Source organism: Pipistrellus kuhlii, unplaced genomic scaffold (genome assembly GCF_014108245.1).
Source record: "Pipistrellus kuhlii isolate mPipKuh1 unplaced genomic scaffold, mPipKuh1.p scaffold_m20_p_5, whole genome shotgun sequence".
NCBI classification, from domain to species: domain Eukaryota; kingdom Metazoa; phylum Chordata; class Mammalia; order Chiroptera; family Vespertilionidae; genus Pipistrellus; species Pipistrellus kuhlii.
The window spans coordinates 74,348,751-74,371,404 of NW_023425551.1; the positions used below are offsets into that span (position 1 = coordinate 74,348,751).

Consider the following 22,654-nt stretch of genomic DNA (forward strand, 5'->3'; position numbering starts at 1 on the left):
AAGCCTATTTTGAAGAAGTGGCATTAGAAGTTTAAGTTTTAAAAATTTGGCTCTCAAAAAAAATTTCAATTGTTGTACTGTTGATATTTGGCTCTGTTGACTAATGAGGTTGCCAACCATTGGGCTGTGGGGACCATCTGCCACTAGAGTGGGAGAGCTATGGAGCAGGACTTGCTTCAGTGGCGCTTTGGTGCTCACTGAGTCTGCCCCTTGAGTGTGTCACTTATTGATGTGAAGAGTTGTAACGTGGTATGGTTTAACACTGACCACTGTGTACGATGGCTCTTGGGTCTCTAGGGAGATGTAAAGTCAGCCCCTGCCTGGGGCCACCTAGCAGGAGCTACAGAGAGATCTGCAGATTCCCCTCTTTGTATGGGGTTCAGAAGTGCTCAGACGAGGTCCAGCTGTGAAGCAAGGCAGGCTAGTGCTGTTGCCAGGTCTTGGGCCTTTTATTGATTGGTTTGGGGCTCCCTGACCCAGATGCAGCTTGTTTGACAGGTTTTAGCCTGAGCAAGGACAGGTCATTCATATGCAAAAGCCGCTGCACAAGGTTGGGTGGGGTTGTAAATTGGATGGGGCAAGGTCTCAGGGAATCACCAGGGCTGAGCAAACAGAAATGGCTGCCAGTCAGCTGCAACTGGGAAGGTCCCAGTATGGGTACAATGACCATTCCAAGCACCTGTCTGGGTGAAAGCTGCCCCAGAGTTCCTGCTCCAGTGCCAGACAGTCCAGTTTCTCCTTCTATGTGTCTGGTTCCCCAGAGCCTTGCCCAGTACTGGAACTCAGAGGAAGCAGGACCTTGTAAGTTCAGTTTGTGTTCCAGCCTTTTAAGAGGAGCCACTGGGTCTCCAGCAGCCTCTGTGTCACTGAGCCCCAATCTGCACTGGCTTTTACAGCCCTTAGTTCTTCCTGCCCATAGGGACTTCTTTTCCCAGCTCTGGGACCTGGGCTGGATGGCTGGTGTGGGGCTGGGACTCCCTTGCTCCTCCAGGTGGCCTCCGCAGAGACAATCTCCCTCCAGATTAGAAAAGTGACACACATGGGTCTCAGACCAGCCATTCGGCGCCATGGCACCTCCTACCAGTCTCAGTGTGCTTTCTTCTTTACTTCTCTAGTCGAAGGACGTCCATTCAGCCAGCTTCCCAGTGGTTCTGGATGATGCTTGTTCTGTATTTTAGTTGTAATTTTGATGTGGTTGTGGGAGCAGCGAGTATAGGCATTTTCCTAAGCTGCCATCTTGGTTCTCTCAAATATGATGTCCCTACTCATATAGCCTCTATACTAATCTTATCTTTTTAAATCTTCATAATAATTCTGTAGGGTAGGAGGTATTATGTTCCTATTTTCTAGATAAGTAAACCAAGACTTGAAGAACTGATTCATGTAATTATTTTAAAGTATGTGTCATGTTAATAGGAAGTTAAATTTTGTATTAATAACCTGGATATTAATGAAGGTTGTATTAAAATAATCTATCATACAATTTTAATACTATTTTGTTAAAAAATTAAATAGTTTATAAATATTTAAAACATATATGAATGATCTAATATTTATAAACATTTTTAATATTTGAAGTGCTTAGAACAATGCCAGGCACATATGTGTTGGTTAGAAATAATGTAAAAACAAGCCCTGTCTGGCATGGCTCAGTGGTAGGACATCAGCCCATTCACCAAAGGGTCTCAGGTTTGATTCCCCTTCAGTACTGACCTGGGTTGCAGGTTCAGGGCTGTATGTGGAAGGCAACCAATTGATGTGCGTCTCTCTCACATCAATGTTTCTCTCTCTCTCCCTCACTTCCATTCTATCTAAAACTCAATGGGAAAAGTATCCTTGGGTTAGGATTTTTTAAAAATGTAAAAGTTATAAAATGATTTTTTAAAATACTATGAATTTTATTAGGTTATATATGAGTTGACAAAGGAGACTTGCAGAATAAAAAAAAATTTAAATCTATATCTGCATAAATAGGGAAAGATTTATGTAATGATTCCCCCATTGTTTGGATATTTGTGTTACTGCCAAAGTCTTACTTTTGTAAGGATTAATTGTTTGGTTATTTGGGTTACTGCCAATGTCTTACTTTTGTAAGGATTACTATGATAAACATTTTTCAAACATAGAGATGGTTCTGTAGTTTATTTTCTTGGGGGTATAGTCACAGAATTAGGGTTATTAGTCCAAATGTTAGCATGTCTTTTAATATGTCATCATTGCTAATCTTATCTGCTTATTTGAGCATAGGGGAAAATATAATGTCCCCACTCATAGAGTCTCTATCCTTATCTTGTCTTTTTAAATCTTTATCATAATTCTGTAGGGTAGGAGGTATTATATTCCTATTTTCTAGATAGGTAAACCAAGACTTGAAGAACTGATTCATTATACCTGATATCTATCAATAGAAGGGCATATTGCATTTCAACCGCCGGGACACCAAGCAGGAAAGAGTATCTTGTATGGTAAATTTCTTTCTTGGCTGGGGTGGGGTGCAGCCAACCTATGGCCATCTACAAGAGAGATGGAAAGGGTGTATGTCATGGTTAAAGACTGGAAAGATGCAAAGTAGGCTGGAGAGGGAATCAAGAGCGATTGGTAGGATTAGGTTGTGTATTAATTAGTTTCCTAGGGCTGCTGTAACAAATCACCACAAACTCGGTGGCTTAAAACAACAGAAATGTATTCTCTCACCGTTGTGGAGGCTAAAAGCCTAAATCAAGGTATCAGCAGGGCCGTGCTCCTCTGAAGGATCGAGGGGAGAGATCCCTCCTTGCTTCTAGTTTCTGGTGGCTGCTGGCCATCTTTGGTATTCCTTAGCTCATAGATACAGCATTCTCATCTTGGCCTCTGTCTTCACATGACCTTCTCTTTGAGTTTGAGTCTTGGTGTCCCAATTTCCTCTTCTTCTTCTTCTTCTTCTTTTTATTGATTTTTCATAGAGAGGAAAGGAGAGGGATAGAGAGCTAGAAACATTGATGAAAGAGAATCATCGACCAGCTGCCTCCTGCACACTCCCTACCGGGGATGTGCCCACAACCAATGTACATGCCCTTGACCTGAATCGAACCTGGGACCTTTCAGTCTGCAGACCGACTCTCTATCCACTGAGCCAAACTGGTTTCGGCTTCCCTCTTCTTTTAAGAACATCAGTCACATTGCATTTAGGGCTTACCTTAATTCAATATGACCTCATCTTATCTTTACTACATCTTGCAAAGACCCTATTTCCAAATATGGTCATATTCACAGGTTCTGAGTAAACATGAATTTTGTATGGACACTATGCATCCCAGTACATCTGAGTAGCAGGAGGCTGATAGTCTGTCCCTCATACTTCCCACTTTGTGCCATGCAGTGGTTAGCAGAGGCACCTGTCCCTTGGGCACAACAGGCAAGGCAACATTCAGGAAGCTGATCTACCCAGGGACAGAGAGCCTTCCCACATTGCGAAGGTCAGGGATGGGCCCACCCCCAGCTTCCTCCCCAGACATTGCTGAAAACAGGTTTTAATAAATAGCTACCATAGCTCAGGCCATCTGAGGATCTCAAAGGAGAAGATGTGCACAGAGCCAAAAGTCACGAGTACATCATAAAAGAGAAGCACAAAATGCCAACACATGACTAATACTTATAAACAGTTAATAGCACTCGCAGAAGGTAATTTTAAGGGAAATATAATGAAAATATTCACAGGGATAAAAGAGACAATTGAATCCATGAAACAAAAAGGAAATTATTAAAAAAAATTCTATATGCAGCTATTATTCAAGTAGAGGCCTTGGGAATGAAAAGTATCCAGAAGAAGGAGAAATAGCAGCATGAATACAGAGGAAGAGCCACTCAGTGAGCTGGAAACAATAGCTGAGGATTCTCCCAGAATGCTGTACAAGAGGACAAGAAGTGTGAAAGACACGTGTAGGAACATGGAGACAGAACCAGAGGCTCTCGGACCTATTTATACACGTTCCAGAAGAAAATTTAAAGAAAAACACACAGAGAACTTGAAAGGGAGGGAAATTTGAAATATAAATTTGAGATCTTACTTCCTGGCATATGTCATCCATTTGGCTCAAATAAACTCTTATAAAAATTAAAATAATAATAAGAAAAAAAAATTTCCATCATTGAAGAGAGACACAAGTATTTAGGTTGAGAACTATGAGAGAGATATCTACATTTAAATACACAAAGTAAAATTTTAGAATAGGCATTAGGAGAATTACTAAAAGCATCAAAGCTTTTAAAAAACATTTCTACAAAAATTGATATCATAATTCTTTGTTGTTGTTTTGTTGACACTATTACAGATGTCCCAGTATCAGAATTCTTAATGGAAACACATTGGAGACAAGAAAACAATAGAAATATTCTTTCAATTTTCACAAGAAAAATGGTTACAAATCTAAAATTCTATATGCAGCTATTATTCAAGTTTGGATGTAAAATAAATACATTTATAGATATTCAAGGACTCGGAAATTTTACCACACACGAAAAGTAAATAGAGGATATAGTTACCTAGAAAAATGAAAAAGAAAGTAATCACATATAGATCCATTGTTATTAAAGAAATCAGTGAATTTATTGTAAATCCATATAAGTTACGGTAACCGCTGGAAGAAATAGCAGATACAAGTGCCAAATTTTAAGAAGCATAAAATAGCCCAGCCAGTGTTGCTCAGTGGTTAAGCATCGACCCATGAACCAAGAGGTCACTGGTTCAATTTCCTATCAGGCTACCTGCCTGGGTTGCAGGCTTGATCCCCAGGATGGGGTGTGCAAGAGGTGACTGATCAATGATGTGTCTCTTTCATCCATGTTTCTCTTTATCACTCTCCCTTCCTCTCCTTCTGAAAATTAGTAAACATACATTTTTAAAAAATATATTTTATTGATTTTTCACAGAGAGAAAGAGAGAGTGATAGAGAGTTAGAAACATCGATGAAAGAGAATCATCTATCAGCTGCCTGTTGCACACCCTCCACCGGGGATGTGCCCGCAACCAAGGTACATGCCCTTGCCCGGAATCAAACCCAAGACCTTTCAGTCCGCAGGCCGACGCTTTATTCACTGAGCGAAACTGGTCCCGGCAGTAAACATCTTTTTTAAAAAGGATAAAATAGGACAAAGAAAATCCAATCAGCCTTACAAAAGACAAACAAAAAGGACAAAATACAGGATAAATAGAAAAGGCAAATTAGATGGAACTTCAGATGTGTCAGTATCACATTGGATGTAACTGGTTTAAGTTCATGGATGACAAAGGAATCTTATACTGGATTTTTAAAAATCTAGCTATTATAAGTGACATATGTAAAATAAAATCACCTCAGAAGGTTGGAAATCAAGTGATGAAAAAAGATATTCAAAGGAAAAGTAAATAAAAGTAAACTCTGTGTGATTGTATTTAAAGTGAATTAAATAGCACTCAAGGGAGACCTAGAAGATAAATGTGCCCAGTGCAGTGACACGCCTGGTACCTGCACAGTGGTCCACGAACGTCACTTCCCACTGAAAGGAATCGGTGTCCACTGGGGAGGAGGCTGGTTCCAAGTCTGGGGTAGGAAAGGCGTAAGTTGTCCCATTAGCGGCAAGAAAGCTAGAGAACACACAGAATGTCAAAACCACAGAGGAACCAGCTCACAGGGCTCCTACTGGCTAAGGGGTAACAACTTTGCATTAATAAAAATGAGAATTGTACTGAGTTGAAAACACTTTAAATATATTTAAGTTTATAAGTATGGGATAATTTTTAAAAAATTCTTTTTGGCCGCTCTCTGCAAGAAACAAGGGACAGAAAAAACACATTAAACAACCCCACAGGGGAGGAATGAGCAAAAGCCAGACTGTAGGAAATTCTGCAGAACCAATGGTCCAGTTCTTTCAACAAATAAGTCCCAAGGAGAAAAGAAGGGTGTGGGAGTGGGGGTTGGGGGTGGGAGCGGGTGATCTATAGATTAAAAGAGACTTAAAAGACGGGCCACTCGGTTGCAGATATGGAGCTTAATGGCTCTCAATACAAATAAATACACTGCTAAAGTATTTATGAGATGTACAGGGAAATTTGAGCCCTGACTGGATATTTAATGATATTATGGGAATGTTTAAAAAAGGGTTCTTATATTTTAGAGACATACTGAAATATAGATGAAATGTGATGTCAGGGATTTGCTTCAGAATGATATTTGCACTGAGTGGGTCATTTTTGGCTATGAGTTAGTACATGGGGAGTTATCATGCTATTTTCTGCATTTTTGAATTTTTTTTTTAAAGTTAAAAGAAGACACGAAGCCTAAGAAGTTTTATTGGTGAGTACTACTGAACTTTCCAAAATGAGAATTTCTATGTGACGTACATTATTGTAGTGTTGGAAAGCTATGCAGCTCGTTCTGTGAGACCAGCAAAGCAGTGATGCCTAAACTGAACGTCAACCTCACATGGAACCTAGATGTGAAAGTCCTATTTAAACTTCAACAAATCAAATACAACAGGATATCCAGGGACTATATCGTGACAAAGGGTGGTTATTACAGAAGTTCAAGCATTTAATTTTAACTTAGGAATTTTATATAATTCACTACAATTACAGGTTATAGCATCTGATTATATCAATAAATGCTGAAAAAATAATTGATAATGTTTAATCATTGTGAATGATTGTTTTAAAACACTAAGCCACTACCTATAGAAGGGACATTCCTTATGCTAATGAAATGACATACCAAGAACCTTACAGATGATTTTAATGTAATCCTATAAATCAAGAATAAGACATGCTTGCTTTTAGGCTACTCTACAACATTAAACTGGGATATCTAGTCAAAGCAATAAAACAAGAAAAATGAAAAAGAAACCTATAAATGAGGTTGTCTTCACCCCCCAGTAAAAATGTCTGATTTGAAATACCTTATATGATAAATACATCTTATTATTCTATGTAATAAAGAGGGAATATGCTAATTGACCCTCACGCCATCACAAAGATGACAGCACCCACAGCCAATAAGGAGGAAATATACTAATTGACTCTCCCACCCTCAAAGATGGCAGCACACAGAGCCAATAAGGAGGAAATATGCTAAGTGACTGTACCACTTTCAAAGGTGGTGGCACCCACAGTCAATAGGAGGGAATATGCTAATTGACTGCCATGCTCTCTAAGATGGAGGCACCCACAGCCACCAGACGGCAGCACCCAGTCCCTTCAGGCTCGTTGGGGTGGCAGGTGCTGCACACCTGCCTCTGGAGTCCCCCAATCCTCTCAGTTCCCCAACCCCCCCATGCCAGGGCCAGCCTGAGGTCCAGGCAAGCCTTGAATGGTGGATGCCCAGCCTCCCAGGGATGCCAGAGGGTCAGGTAACCAGGTCTGGCCGAGGCTTGTGCTGGTGGCAGTGGCAGCAGCAGAGGTGTGATGGGGGTGTCACCTTCCCCTGATCATTGGGCCACCTCCTGCCCCTGAGGGCTCCTGGGCTGTGAGCAGGGGCATGCTGGGCTGAGGGACCTCCCTCCAGTGCATGAACTGTCATGCACTGGACCTTTAGTCTCACCTAATAAGAAACCTGAGGTAGGACATTTCCAGAGTTGGTTAATTTAGTGGTTTACTGACATCATTAAAGACCCAGGTTTTTTCTATTTTTAGCTCTAAATGTACCGTCCAGGAAGTCAGGTTTACATGTTTCTCAAGCTTGCCTCTCCCAAGGCAAGGAGATGACTCCCATGCTACCAGGCATCCTGTGTAAACCTGTGACACAGAAGAGATGGTTGTCTTCAACACTGAGCAAGTGTTTCCCAGAAGTGGTGCAGAATATGTCATTACATCTCAGTGGCCAGAACTGGGTCATTGTTCATCTCCGATTAATGGACTGGGGCTCGCAGTCTGCTCAGGATGGACATTTCGTGGGAGAAAGGAGAGAAGTCTTGGTGGTCAAACGATTGAGATTTTGTATTTGTTACTGCAACATAACCAAGCCTGTCCTGATCCAATTAAGAAGACCTAAAGTTAACATCTTTATCCTCCTCCTAAACAATAAATCCATCACCCTCTTTCCTACTGGTATGCACCACACTCCTCCCTTCCCTCTGCAGTGAAATGTTTTTTATCAGTTTCTTTTTAATACTTCCAATATTTATTTATGCAGATACAAGCAAAAGAGAATATATATTATTTTACTCTTTTCTTGCATAAAATCAAAACATTATTACTATTTTGTGCACCTTTATTTTATTTCTTAAAATAGACCATGAAGATCTTTTTATATCAATACATAAAAAGCTTCCTTTTTTTTTTTTTTTTTTTTTTTTTTTTTTTTTACAGTTGTACTGTGTTCTATTGAGTGAATAGAGAACAGTTCATTTGACCAGCTCCTTATTGATGGGCATGTGATGGTTTCCGATCTTTTTCTATTGTAGCTAGTGATGCAATGATGAATTACCCTCCACTGTATATACATCATTTTGTCAATGTGCCGGGAAACATATAAAATGTCCACAAGTGAAGATGTCAGGTCAAAGGGTAAATGCATGGTAAATTGGGGAACTACTGTCAGTTGCCTTCTGTTATGGTTGCTTCTTTTTCAGTCTCGCTGGCCTTACTAACAGAAACTGCTATTCAACTTTTGGGTTTTTCCTAATAGTTTTCTCAGCTTAATTTTATGCTGCATTTTAAAATTATGAGTTAAAGGAAATCTACATTATTTTTATATGCATAAGGGCTATTGGTGTGAACTTTTTGTTCTTGTACTTTGCTCATTTTTTCTTTAAAAGTATTGATCTTTATTGGTCTTTTTTTGTTTGATTTATTATAACTCTCTATATGTTTGGAGAATTAGTGCTTTTCCTATGATGTAAGTTGCAAATATGTTTCCCCAGTTTGTCTTTTGTCTTTCAACATCCTATGGCATATTTTTTCTATACACTAAAGAGTGTGTTTTTTTTTAACTTAGTCAAAATTACTACTCTTTTTGTGTGTCTTTTGTTTTTTGAGTTATAATTAGCTCATAAAGAACCTCATTTAGGCTTTCTTCAGATAGATTTATGGGTTTGTTTTTTAATTAAGGTTTTAAAGGTATTTGCCCTTTTTCCTAGTATATGATGAGAGAAATCGATTTGCCTTTATTGTCACTCTGACTTTGGGTTGCTACCTTTTCATATACTAAATTTTTTATGTATTTGGTTCTATTTCTGCATTTTATGCTCTCCTCTTTTAGTCTGTCTAATCATTATCATACTGCTTTAATTATTGGGACCTGTGAGTAGGTATTTTAATATCTGTCTGGGATAGCTCCACTCACTGTTCTTCCTTTTCAGAATTTTTATGGTTACTCTTTCTTTCTTTCTTTTTTTTTTTTTTTAATTGATTTTAGACAAAACTTATCTAGTTCCTGAAAACAAAATCTACTAGTAATTTTAAGATACAATTAAGTTTATAAATTGATTCAGAAAGAATGAACTTTTGTGTCATGTTGAATTTTTCTTCCAAAGAACATGGTATAATATATATTTCCATTGTTTTGTGTCGCACAATATTGTTTAAATTTTTTCTCATAAAGATGTATGTTTCTTGTTACATATATTATTAAGTAGTTTATCTATTTGTTGTTGTTTGCTATTGCAGATGTGGTCTATATTTCCGTTGTATTTTTAAACCAGTATTGTTTAATACGGAAAAGTTATTCATTGCTCTATATTAATTTTATATCCTGCAATTCACTGGATTATAATACTATTTGTAGTAATTTTTCACTTGATTCTCTTAAATATAAAATAGTATCATTTGAAAATAATGATAATTTTACCATCTTTTTAAAAATCTTATCCTGGCTGGTATAGCTCAGTTGTTGAGCATTGTCCCCTAGAGCAAGAGGCCCCAGGTTCAATTCCTGGTCAGGGCACATGCCCTGGTTGTGGGCTTGATCCCCAGTGTGGGGTGTGCAGGAGGCAGCCAATCAATGATTCTCTCTCATCGTTGATGTTTCTCTCTCTCCCTTTTCCTTCCTCTCTGAAATCAATAAAAACATATTTTTTTAAAATCCTCATTTGAGGACATTTGTCATTGACTTTTAAAGAGAAGAGGAGGGAAGGAGTGGGAGAGGGAGAGAGAGAGAAAATGAGAGAGAGAGAGAGAGATGGAGAGGGAAAGGGAGGGAAAGAGAGAGGAGAGAGAGAGAGAGAGAGAGAGAGAGAGAGAGAGGTTGACTTGTTGTTTCACTTATTTATGCGTTCACTGGTTGATTCTTGTATGTGCCCTGACTGGAGTTCAAACCCACAACCTTGGCATATCAGGAGGATGCTCTAACCAACTGAGCTACCTGGCCAGGGCCTCTTATTTTCAATTCTTATTCTTTCTCTAGCCTAATTGTATTTGTTAATATCTTAGGACAATAATAAATAGATCCCCTAACCAAACACACACACACAATAATGCAGGAAAATATAAGCAAATATTTGTCACCCGTGGGGTAGAAAAAATTCTCTAATGCAGGACATCCTCACAAAAGGCTTTACTGAAAATACTGAAAAATTTTATCCTCAAAATAATACCTTTCTTATTCTTATAAAATGCACTAAAATCAAAGTGAAAGACAAAACAAGAGGCTAAGATTTGCATCATCTAAAAATTAATATTAAAAATATGTTAGATAGTCAACAAGAAAAAAAGCAATTCAATAAAACATTATCAGAGGCTATAAAGACAGAAAACAAAAAGTCAATAAAGTTGTTTACAGATATCTTTTATAGTTAGTCAGGGATATGCAAATCTTAACAACAATAAGACACTATTTCTTAACTCTAATGTAGACTAGAATTTTATATAGATTATATCAACATGTAGTCAAAGATACAGAAAATTGTTATTTTATATTCAGTAGTTGAGAGTTTAAATTCATATAATCTTTTGGAGAGAGAGTATAGTGATATCAAAATTCTGAAACTGTATACACTTTTATGTAGGAACTAGAGGCCTGGTGCACAAAATTCGTGCATGGGAGGGGTGTGTCCCTCAGGCCAGCCTACATCTTCTCCAATCTGTCTAAATGGGCAGTTGGACAACCCTCTCACAATCCAGGACTGCTGGCTCCCAACCGCCCACCTGCCTGCCTGATTGCCCATAACCGCTTCTGCCTGTCAGCCTGATCACCCTCTAACCACTCTCCTGCTAGCCTGATTGACACCTAACTGTCCTCTCCTGCAGCCTTGGTCACCCTTAACTGCCCTCCCCTGCGGGCCTGGTCGCCCCCAACTGCCCTCCCCTTGCTGGCCACCTTGTGGCAGCCATCTTGTGCCCTCATGGGGGTGGCCATCTTTTGTGTTGGAGTGAGGTCAATTTGCATATTACCTCTTTATTAGATAGGATGCTTACACAGCATGCACTAGAAGTATAAGTGGTCATATGATAAAAATATCTATAATAATAAAAATTTAAAACAAACCAACCATCAATGGTAACATAGTTAAATAATATGTAGATTGTACATGTACATAAGGATATATATATATATATGCATCACTGTTTATAGTAGCAAATAGTCAAAACAACTTAAATGACAACCATGGGGAAATGGATAGATAAAATGTGGTCTAATCATATAATGGATTACTATGCAACAGTTAAAGTGAATACAAACATATTTATCATGCTTATAATTTGAATTATAAAAGGAAGGTAGACACCCAGCATGCTACTACTTTTGTAAATGTTATATAAGTACTTATATATTTCAGAGAGGAAGAGAGAGGGAGAAATAGAAACATCAATGATGAGAGAGAATCACCGATGATTGCCTCCTGCTCACCCCCACCCTCCCACAGGAAATCAGCTGCCCTTATATCCCTGGTGAAAACCAAGGTCCTCAGAAAGAAGACCAACAAGTTCATCCAACACCAGTCCGATAGATATGACAAAATTAAGCGCAACTGGCGGGAACCCAGAGGCATTGACAACAGGGTGCACAGATGATTCTGAGGCCAGATCCTGATGCCCAGCACTGGTTACAGGAGCAACAGGAAAACAAAGCACATGCTGCCCAGTGGCGTTGGGAGCTCCTGGTCCACAGCGTCAAGGAGCTCGATGTACTGCCGATGTGCAGCAGATCTCACCGTGCAGAGGTTGCTCATAGGTCTCTCTCCTGGGAGAACTGCAAAGCCACTGTGGGAGGAGCAGCCCAGCTGGCCCTCAGAGTGCCCAGCCCCAATGCCAGGCTGCTCAGCGAAGAAAATGAGTGGACAGCGTGTGTACGCATTGTATTTGTGTTAATAAAACCTTAATAAATTCTTCCAAAGAATAAGAAAAGAAACAGAGGAACAAGATTGTAACACAACCATACCAGTACTTAGGTGACAATTAAAAGTAAACAAGTAAGTGAAACTGTATTTTTTTGACATGGGAAAATCTCCATAACATATAGGTAAGTGAAAAAAGCAAGTTAAAGGACCATATGTATAATATTATAACACTTACGTAAAACAAAACCATAAAATAAAACTGTCTTACACACACACACACACACACACACACACACACTCACACTCACACTCACATGCAAATGAATAGAGAAAGTTTTTAAAAATATAACAATGGAAAAAATATAAATGGCGATGTGGGAAAATTTTCTACATTATGTATAAAAATTTATAAATAATACATGACAAAATTAAAGACAGATAGAAACTCCAGGAAAAACAAAAAACAGTAAGAAAGGAAATGTAGCTCTAACAATTACTACTTCTGCAACAAATAATATTTCACAGTTACAATAATGTAAAGCTTTTGTTTTTTCCTCTTTCTCTCCCTCTACACAGCTCTGTGTGTATGTGTAAGTGTAAGTACCTTAAAGTACCCCTAGATTTTTCTTTATGGGGATACATAAAAGATAAAGTTTATGGTACAAAACCAGCAACAGTCGACAAATTGAGGGCACACAAATACCAAACAAAAAGACTCTTGATGTTTGCAATTCCATTGCTTCATGTTATCGGCCGTGCCTGGACCAGAACAGTCATCGGTTTGAAAACAGGCACTGACAGAAAATCATTCCTTTCTTAGATTCTTTTAAATTTTGAAATGACCTATATGTTAATAAACCTGACTTTGTAATCTTTCCAAGTGTGTATACATTTTGGGGGGTACCCTGTATATGTGAATATATCTGTCCGTTAATTTCCACAACTATTTTGTTACTTATTATTTCATTTATTAATCCTCCCCTGAGGATATTTTCCCATTGATTTTGGGAGAGTGAAGGGAGGGAGAGACGGGAAAGAAGAGTGCTAGAAACTTCAATGCAAGAGAGATACATTGATTGGTTGTCTTCTGCAGGTGCTCCAACTGGGGCATGGATAGAAACAGGAATCAAACTGTGACCTCATGGTTGACGCTCACCACTGAACAACACTGGTTGGGCTGAATGACCTAATTTTATTTTTATTTTATTTTATTTTATTTTATTTTTTAAGATTTTATTGATTTTTTACAGAGAGGAAGAGTGAGGGACAGAGAGCTAGAAACATTGATGAGAGAGAAACATCGATCAGCCGCCTCTTGTACACCCCACACTGGTGATGTGCCTGCAATCAAGGTGCATGCCCTTGACCGGAATCGAACCCGGGACCCTTCAGTTCGCAGGCAGACGCTCTATCCACTGAGCCAAACCAGTTTCGGCTGAATGATCTAATTTTATACAAGGGTTTCAAATAAATTGGATATCACTCAATTTCTCATCAACTCATTACTTTTGGAAAATATTTTCCCACAAAAAATGCTCCTTTATTCAATAGAAAAGTAACTACACTGTATAAATGAGTGTTCAGGACAGAATTCATGACCTGGCCAATGGAGGAAGGCTCCCTACTCAAAACATGAATAGCTCCTTGTCCACCTCACTATTTTTTCTAAAATGTTTTATTGGTCTTTTTAGGGAGAGGTAAAAAGAGAGGGGAGAGAGAGATAGAAACATTGATGAGAGAGAAACATCATGGATCGGCTGCCTCCTGCACAGGGATTGAATCCAAAACCCAGGTATGTGCCCTAGCCAGGAATGGAACCAGTGACCTCTTAGTACATGGGTCCGTGGTCAACCACTAAGCCACACCGGGTAGTTAAGGTAATGGAGACCAAGATTACTATATCCAGCAAGGCTATCATTCAAAATAGATGGTCAAGTAAAGACCTTCCCAGACAAAAATAGAGTAAACGAGATCATCACCACCAAGCCAGCATTACAAGAAACGCTAAAGGGATTGCTGTAAAGAATTGCTGCGAAGAAGAAACAGAGAGAAACCTAGCCATACAGAATTAAAATGGCTATAAATAAGTACCTCTCAATAATAACCCTAAATGTAAATGGATTAAATGCTCCAGTCAAAAGGTGTAGGGTAGCTGAATGGATACAAAACCATGACCCAACTATAGGCTGTCTACAAGAGACCCACCTCAGAACAAAAGACACACACAGGATGAAAGTGAAGGGATGGAAAAAATTTTCCATACAAATGGAAAAAAAAAAAAAAAAAGCTGGAGGACTAATACTCATATCCAACAAAATAGACTTTAACAGCATCATGCTAAGCGAAAGAAGCCAGTCGGAGAAAGATAAATATCATATGACCTCACTCATTTGTGGAATATAATGAACAATATAAACTGATTAACAAAAATAGAGCCAGAGGGGGAAAATATTCTAGAATATAACAGGAGTAATCCTGCTATTTGCAGATTTTTAATATTTCCTACAACTTTTGTGATATCATACTATGTTAGTATGGGTTTGGTAATATTATTATACTTAAAATCCTCTTATTCTTGCAATATTAATGTTTATTGCAGGTAACATTATCATATTTAAAATTGTTTTTCTTGAGATTAAAAGTAGTAATAATAACCAAGTCAGAGACTGGACCTGCAGAAATCTCATTCCACAATGCCTGCCACTTCACTGTGTGATTGGGCTTCTAATAGAAAATTCCAGGTATTGGTGATGTTCTTCTGGAACGATCTTTCTAGGACAGTGGTGAGGCTGGAGATGTAGATACTCTGGTCAAATATAAAACAGTGTAAAAGTATTGGACAATATCTGAGGAAGGGATGGATGTCCTGATCCCTCGGGACCTTTATGAATGGGATGGACTGAAACGTGTCCTTGGGAGTTGAGCTGTTCATCTATCTGAAGGAAGCATGCAAAATTAGATATGCTTTCAAGGTCCTTTCTAGTGCTGGCTTTTTATGTGCTGAAAATGTAATAGCACAAATATAATTTAAGCTTCCCATTTTGTTTTGCCCCCAAGGTACATAAGTCTGACATGGAACATGAAAATGGTGAGTGGGTAAAATAAGCAAATTTGAATTTAAACTTGCTTTTCCTAAAAATGACAGAGCTTGTGGTTTCCCACAGCTTCTATACATCTTTGAAACCAAATTCTTCCTCCATTTATTCCTAATGGTATTCAGGAGTGGTTCTTCCCAAATAAGATTTTTAGAAATATATATTTTATTGATTTTTCACAGAGAGGAAGGGAGAGAAATAGAGAGATAGTTAGAAACATCGATCAGCTGCCTCTTGCACACCCCTTACTGGGGATGTACCTGCAACAGAGGTACATGCCCATGATCGGAATCGAACCTGGGACCTTTCAGTCCTCAGGCTGACGCTCTATCCACTGAGCCAAACCGGTTTCGGCATTTCTAAATTAGATTTTATTCAAGGTTGGCAGCCATAGAGGATCCAGGAAATAGTTCTGCCTGCAAAGTGCTTTTCCATGGAAGGAGCTTGAGGAACATTCGGAAACAGTGACCTCATCAATCCCAGCCACATTTGTTCGAGTGGACGGCCACAGGTGTGTGACAATGTCATACACAGACAACGGGCTGCGAGGCAAGTTAAGTGATTTGTTAAAGGTTTACCTACAGTTTCTTAGGAACAGTTAGATGATCATTTTCTTATATTTTCATCACTGACGGTGCTTAATAGGTTTCTCTCTAAAAGTATGGAAACATCTTAAGTTTTTGGATAAGTATTTTCTAAAAAAACATTATTTATTTTACTTTCGCAGATTCTGAAAGTAGGGCATGATTGTTGTGGAAAATTTGGAAAATGTAAGAAAGTAGGGAGATGGAAAAAGTCACTGTAACCCCACACTCTCAAAAACAATATCCTTTCTTTCTTGGAATATCTGGAATGGCTTCTGACTTCTTCATCAAGCTCTGCCTGGTAGATTGGCTCATGTGGTTCAAAATCTCCTGTGGCCGAAGCCGGTTTGGCTCAGTGGTAGAGTGTCGGTCTGCGGACTGAAAAGTCCCAGGTTCGATTCCGGTCAAGGGCATGTACATTGGTTGCGGGCACATCCCAGGTGGGGGTGTGTGCAAGAGGCAGCTGGCCGATGTTTCTCTCTCACCGACATTTCTAACTCTCTATCTCTCTCCCTTTCTCTCTGTTAAAAATCAATAAAATATATATTTTTAAAAATCTCCTGTGGGACTTCTTCATGCCAAGTGACTGGCCTCCATACTGTAGGCCACAGATACCCATTCAGGAGGTCAGTAATAGGTCAAGAAAGTGAAAGAAGACATTGCAACAGAGAATTGTACAGACATACCAATACCTTGTCTCTCCTTTGCCTAAAATGGAGCAAAATTAAAAGATGAAAATAGCCCCACCCAAGGCACCTCTCGTCTGTGAGCGCCTCTGGGTCATGGGGGAAGCTTTAAAGCGTTTCTCATTCAACCTGTGACCTAATAGTGGCCTTCTCCTCTTTTTCTCTCCCCTCCGTTCTCTTGTCTTTTCTTTCTTTTCCCCACTCCTCCCGCCCCCTGTCTTTGCCTCTTACAGAACATTGATTCCTGCCGCGCAGGCAGTGGCACATCTGCACAGTACAGCTGTGCTCCGTGCGCGCTGACGTTTGCAGCCAGACCGACGTGCCTCTGATGTGCCTTCACGCAAAGCTGGCTGGTGAGGACCATGAGCAGGTGCAGGACTTGAAGCTTTCAAACCTCTACTTCTTTGATCAGCACTCCCGATTTTATACAGGATGAAGCCCATCAACCCCATTCCTACCCAGATCTGGTAAACCTGAGTGTAGTAAGGTCTCATGGGGACCTAAACATTTATTATTTTTTTTAATTTTGTTTGTTTGTTTGAAGCATTACAAATAGTAGTACATGTGTCTCCTTCTTTCCCCCTTGACCTCCCCCCAGCCTCCCCTCCCCCCACACACATATGCCTTCACCTTCACTTTCACCTGTCTCCCCCTCAAACTCTCCCCGTGTCTTGTAACCGTTGGTTATGTTTATATGCATGCAGACAAATCCTTTGGTTGTTCTCTTAACCACCCCCCCCCCCACTTCCCTTGCCTTCCCACTATAGTTTGACAGTCTGTTCAACGGTTCTTAATCTCTATAACTATTTCCCCCCATTTCTTTTCTTTAAAAAATCTTGCAGCTGCAGACTAGAAATAAACATATAATAACAAAAAGCGTTTGAGTCCCATTTGCAATGTCCAGCAGTTCTGAGACCCAGTTTCAATCATCTAGGCTCAGGGCCCACAGCTCAGACTGCCTGCAACCCACACAACTGACTGGGGAAGGTGTTGTGTCAGTAACGACTTCAACTGTAAGGATAAAAACTGAAGTGGAAACAATAAAAACTTCTGAAATCAAGGGAAGAGATCAATGGGCATGATTTTAGAGACAGCAATTCTAATATGAACAAGGATGAGAACTGTTATGAATCCGAAGGAAATATTTTCCAGCTTTAACAAAGAGCTCTTCAGCCGAAACCGGTTTTGCTCAATGGATAGAGCGTCGGCTTGGGGACTGAAGGGACCCAGGTTCGATTCCGGTCAAGGGCATGTACCCTGGTTGCGGGCATATCCCCAGTAGGGGGTGTGCAAGAGGCAGCTGATCGATGACTCTCACTCATCGATGTTTCTAGCTCTCTACTCTCTCCCTTCCTCTCTGTACAAAATCAATAAAATATGTTTAAAAAAACAAAACAAAACAAAAAACAAACAAACAAACAAACAAAAAACAAAGAGCTCTTCAGAATGACCATGTGCTGTGTCAGGCACTGAAGGCGAGACCATGGTTAAAAGCTGTCCTGCCCTTAAGAAGCTGGACAAGTCCTAACCGGTTTGGTTCAGTGGACAGAGCTTGCCTCTCCCAATCAATGATTCGGCCTTCCAGTCAAGGGCATGTACCTTGATTGCGGGCACATCCCCAGTGGGGGGTGTTCAAGAGGCAGCTGATCGATGTTTTTCTCATCAGTTTTTCTAGCTCTCTATCCCTCTCCCATCCTCTCTGTAAAAATCAATAAAATATATTTTTAAAAAATAAAATTAAAAAATTAAAAAAAAAAAAGCTTGACAAGACAATAAGTGGATTGACTGTATGGCCAACAATGGCTTAAGCATAAAAGGGCGTATTCTCTTCCGGACAAGAAGTCTGGAGGAGGTAACCCAGGAATGGAGTAGAGGTTTCACAAAGTCCCTGGCCACTGGGATCCTTCTTTCTACTCCATTATCCTTAGCCAGTGGCTTCCATCCTGAAGGTCCCCTCTTGATTCAAGGTGGCTTTCTTTCGCTCCAGTCACCCCCTCTTCACCGCAGGCAGCAGGAAGGTAGGAGGAGGAAAGGAAAGAGACCCAACTTCCACCTGATTTGTCCTGGGCAGTCTTCCTGTAAGTTCCAGAAGATATTACCTTATATCTCCTTGGTCAGCCCGTAGGCCCATGCCTGTACTTGACGAGGGCGGCTGGAGAAGGTGATTTCTATGGATAACTGGGGCCGTGCTCCTAAAACGTGGGAGAGAAGGATACTGGTGGCCTCTTCTGCTGAAGGGAGTTAACATCCACCTGGGGAAACGGGAAAACATGGGCTTGACAAGGCATTCACAGTCTATTGGGAAGGGCCACACGACGGGCTGCTGCCGCTGGGAGGAGAAAGGGAAGGTGTTAGGAGGTCCGGGAAGCTTTTCGGGAGGACTAGCCTTTGAATTGACCTTTCAGGATGAGGAGGACTCAATAGGCACCGAAGGCGGAGGAGGGCATCCCTGCGGGAGGCGCCGCCCCAGTGGAAGCCCAGAAGCTGGATGATGCCGACCAGCCGTGGGCAAGAGCAGCAGTGACCGGATGTTAAGCTGGATGTGATGGGGTGTTCGGCTGGAACAGAAGGAATACTGACTTTTAAAAAATTACCCAACGAGCCTTAGAGTGTTTGGCTCAGTGGATAGAGCGGCGGCCTGCGGACCGAAGGGTCCCGGGTTCGTTTCTGGTCAAGGGTACATGCCCAAGTTGCAAGTTCAATCCCCAGTAGGGGGCATGCAGGAGGCTGCCAATCAATGATTCCCTCTCATCGTTGATGTCTCTATCTTTCTCTCCTTTTCCCTTCCTCTCTGGAATCAATAAAATATATATATTAAAAATAATAATAATAATAAAAATTGCCTAAGGCAAAATGGTGACTAGGATATAAAAGGAGAATACGTACTGAATTTGCTTCCAGAATTCAGATCACAACTCACGCCAGCAGAAATGATCAAATTATTTACTTCCATGTCTTCCCCTCATTTTGGACTGTCCAAAATAGCACAAAGAGTGTAATAAGTGACTATATGACAACAGAAATTAAAATAAATACATGGAATGCCTAAGACCACAGCCCAAGGCTGCTATTCATTAAATCAGAGCGGAAAGGCCCACAACTAGAGAGTCCTGGGCCTCTTTCCTAAATATTAATTGTTTATTTCATGATTCTTCCGTGCTCTAAACAGAGCGTCCACAGCCCCTTCCTAATATGCTCCCATAAAGGATTATAAACTAAAGGATTTAAACAAAGCAATCAGAAAGTAAGCAATCTTCTCTTTCTCTCCGGCTCGAAGCTTGTTTTGTCTGTTAGGGAACTTTTCTCTTCGGTGCCCAGACCTCAAGGTCAAAGGGAGGTCACTCTCTGAGGTATGGGTGCTTTCACACTATTTGCTCATTTTTATTGCTGAGAATAACCAGCCATTTGCCCACATAACTGGGGCCTCCCCAACACAGAGACTTGAGACACTGGCAGGGGTGTTAATTCCATTCCACACACGGCAAACAAGTTCAAATCTGATTCAACATTGGACTTTGCAGCAAGAATACAAACATTTCCAGTTTAACAAAGGAAGATAGAAAGGTGACATGGAAGTATTCTCATCGTTTAGTGGAATAAATCATACCAACATGATACTAAAACTGTCAAGATGGTGGGGGGGGGGAGGGGAAGAGAATAAAACGCCATTAATAATACAACAGCAATGCTTCGTTTTTCACACGAGGAAAATTCCATTACAGCAAACAGCCCGGGGCTCTCCCATTGCTCTCGCTCTAGATCCGTGGGATGTTTTATGCAGAGGGCATCTCTGGCCATGGTCGTTTGGATTTGAAGATGAGGCCCAGGTGATTTTTCAGAGTGGACCAGCAGGAGGAGGTTGCACCCCGGCCATGTGTGAGGGACCTCCTTTGGTGCTGCACCCTTCCCAAGGGAGACCCTTCACGTGGCCACACCGCTGGGTGAGTGGCATACAGGCCAGAATGCAGATCCCTCACTGCACAACCTTGTGCAGAAGCATTAGTTGCCATGCTTGTTTATGTTTTTTAAATATATTTCATTTATTTTTTCCAGAGAGGAAGAGAGAGGGAGAGAGAGCCAAGAAACATTAATGAGACAGAAACATGAATCAACTGCCTCCTGCACACCGCCTACTGGGGATGTGCCCACAACCAAGGTACATGCCCTTGACCAGAATCAACCCCGGGACCTTTCAGTCCACAGGCTGATGCTCACGGAGCCAAAGCGGTCAGGGCTCACGCTTGTCCTTGGAAGGCCTGTGTGTAAGCTGACTCTGAAGGACAGGCCTCACTACCTGCAGCCTTTTTAGTGAGAAGATCCTCTTTGATGGAATTTCCCATTTAAGGATCCGAACAAATGTTTCCCCCCAAGTTTTGGAAACTCTTTGGATTCATCCTACAAGGGTTTTGTGGGTCTCCTTCCCCCCAAAAGCAATGCCATGCTCATGGTGCATCTGGCAAGGTATGGGCCAAGGTCGGTCAGAGGCCTTGCCTGTACAGCCAGAGTTCTCAATAGACATGTGACCTCCAAGGGTACTGCCTTGGCTTGGCTTCCCCTAAAAGCAGATATTTAGATAACAATTTGGATATAGTACTAACTGATTTGGCTTAGTGATTCGAGCGTTGGTCTGCGGACTCAAGGGTCCCAGGTTCGATTCCAGTCAAGGGCATGTATCTTGGTTGTGGGCACATCCCTAGTAGGGAATGTGCAGGAGGCAGCTGATTGATGTTTCTCTCTCGTCGATGTTTCTAACTCTCTATCCCTTTCCCTTCCTCTCTGTAAAAAATAAATAAAATGTATTTTTTTAAAAAAGAATTTAAATGTAAATGGTTTGTTTTGGAGGTGGTCCCAGGAAGCACAGTTAGGGCTTGAGGAATTCAGACAAGGAAAGAGGAAATGTCTGAAAGAATTCATCAATGGGCAGGCTACTCCTGTGGGCAGCTGCGGCCCAATCCACTGGGGACCCCCTGAAAGACTGAAATCCACACCTTCGAACTGTCCCACAAGGACACAGAAGTATTTGTTCACAAACTACCACCCTGATTGATTGAAGATTGATCTGGGAGTGTAGGCTGATGTGGTGCTGGTGCCAGAGAAGGCTCAGAGCCAGAAGAAGCAGGTGCTTGGGACACAAAGTGGTTGGTGAGCCCAGGAACTTCCACCAAAGCTGCAGGCGGCCTCCGAGTGGGCAGAGCATCTGGGGCACTGACAGCACCTCCCCCAGCGGCCCTTCTTCATGGCGGATCCAGAGAGGGCCACTGGCAGTTGCTGACCACTTTAGGTATGTTGAGGCAGAGAAAGTTTGAGAGTCATTTGTACACTGAGAGGCCCCTTAGACCTCACTCATGTCTTTCTCCCCTTAATTCTCTGCACCAAGCATGTCAAACCCAAAGGCTAACACAGGCCAAATAAACAAGGTTTAAGTGTATATGGACCGCAAAAAGACAAAAGCTTCTATTTTCATAGAAATGTAGGTTTATTTCGATGAGACATGCTGAATACAAAGGGCTGAAATACATGTCTAGGTTGCGGGTTCAATTCCCGGTTAGGGTATGTATGGAAGATAACTGATTGATGTTTCTCTCTCACATCCATGCTCCTTTCTCTCTCTCTCTCTCTCTCTCTCTCTCTCTCTCTCTCTCTCTCTCTCTCTCTCTCTCTCTCTCTTTTCCTTTTCTCCCTCTCTCCTTCTATCCCTTCCCCTCTCTAAAATCAATAAGCATGTCCTCAGGAGAGGATTAAAACAAGAAAGAAACTATTATTAGTTCACTGGTACTCAATAAATATTTTGTAATGTCCTTTTTCTGTACTACAATGAAATTCATAGGTAATATGATCATCCCTACACTGAAAATTAAAAAAATAATGATAATACCCAAATGCAAAGGAGAAATAAAACAAGATCCATTTATCACAAAACTACATAAAATGCGCAGACCGACTGTCACAGAAAACACAGTGGATCTGTCAGAGGCCTCACCTAGCTGTAGAGCCACTGACGGTGAGAACTTCAGCTGCAGACCAGTGTGTGGCTTGTACTGGTGACTTCCATACCAAGGTCGGT

At 40.8% G+C, this 22,654-nt stretch overlaps 1 pseudogene; it reads left to right on the forward strand.

The window, feature by feature from the left end:
* Positions 1–11,678: 11,678 nt before the first annotated feature.
* LOC118706012 lies at positions 11,679–12,267 on the forward strand (annotated as a pseudogene).
* The last annotated feature ends 10,387 nt before the right edge of the window (positions 12,268–22,654 follow it).